Consider the following 1,451-nt stretch of genomic DNA (forward strand, 5'->3'; position numbering starts at 1 on the left):
CGATCAGACATTAATGCGCCAGATTATGAAATCAAAGGACAAATCTTACACATGGTAACTAATCAATGCCAATATAGTGGTACGCCAAAAGAAGATCCAAACGAACATCTTCGAACCATTAATAGGATCTGTACTCTATTCAAAATCAGAGAAGTTGAGGATGAACAGATCTATCTCATATTGTTTCCCTGAACTTTAAAGGGAGAAGCCAAAGATTGGTTAGAATCGTTACCTGATGGGGCGATTGATACATGGGATGTGTTAGTTGAGAAATTTCTTAAAAGATTCTTTCCGGCATTCAAAGCCGTAAGACTTCAAGGAGAAATTGTTACGTTTGCGCAAAAGCCAAATGAAACATTATATGAGGCGTGGACAAGATTCGAGAAGTTGTTGAGAGGATGTCCTCAGCACGGTTTAGACACTTATCAAATAGTATAAATATTCTACCAAGGTGTCGACGTTGCTACATGAAAAGACATCGAAACAGCAGCTGGTGGTTCCATTATGAAGAAAACCGCAACCGAAGCTCACAAAATTATTGATAACACAGCTTCCCACTCGCATGAGTGGCACCAGGAAAAAGATATTTTTCGTTCATCTAAAGCGGCTAGAGCCGATTCTAGCCATGACTTTGATTTCGTTTCCGCAAAAATAGATGCTTTCGAGAGACGAATGGAAAAGATGACTAAAGATATTCACGCAATACGAATCAGTTGTGAGCAATGCGGTGGACCACACTTAACAAAAGATTGTCACATTGAGCAAACGATGGAACAACGAGAGAATGTTTCCTACATGAACCAAAGGCAGAGAAATAATTATCAAAATAATTATCAACTGCCAAGGCCACACTTTAATCGAAATCAAAACATTCTTTACAATCCAAATAGACCCAATAACAACTCGTACAACCAACAAGGTCCGAATAACCAACCAACTCAAAACAACACTTTCAATCAACAAAGACCTGGCTTGTATAAACCACCACAACAAACCGAAGAAAAAGCCAAATCTGGAAGAAATGATGGAAAAGCTAATGGAATCTCATACACAATTTATTACATCTCAAACCCAAACGAATGAGAGGTTTGATCAGTCATTAAGAACTCAACAAGCTTCCATTTTGAATCTAGAAAAACACGTACATACTCTTGCTAGCATGATGAGTGATAGGGAACAAGGAAAGCTACCGAGTAATACTGAAGTAAATCCTCGGAATGAGAATGTTAATATGGTATCAATGAATTCAGAAAAACCAGCATCAGAAGATGGGAAGGTTTTCGATGTGAGTAACAATGAAGATGTTACAACACCACCACCACCACCACCCAAGTATGTAAAGCCAGTGGTGGCACCATACAGACCACCCATCCCGTTTCCAAGAAAAGGAGTTGAGTATGAGCAAGTAATAGGTAATAAAGTTTGTGATACCTCTAGAAAGAAGAAGAAGA

At 38.7% G+C, this 1,451-nt stretch overlaps 1 non-coding gene across 1 annotated transcript; it reads right to left on the reverse strand.

Annotated features, from left to right (window-relative positions):
- Window positions 1-309: 309 nt before the first annotated feature.
- LOC139860885 (small nucleolar RNA R71) lies at window positions 310-416 on the reverse strand. Its single transcript, XR_011763509.1, has one exon. It is a non-coding gene; the product is annotated as a small nucleolar RNA R71 (small nucleolar RNA).
- Between the last annotated feature and the right edge of the window lie 1,035 nt (window positions 417-1,451).

The sequence above is a fragment of the Rutidosis leptorrhynchoides genome, chromosome 7 (assembly GCF_046630445.1).
Source record: "Rutidosis leptorrhynchoides isolate AG116_Rl617_1_P2 chromosome 7, CSIRO_AGI_Rlap_v1, whole genome shotgun sequence".
NCBI classification, from domain to species: domain Eukaryota; kingdom Viridiplantae; phylum Streptophyta; class Magnoliopsida; order Asterales; family Asteraceae; genus Rutidosis; species Rutidosis leptorrhynchoides.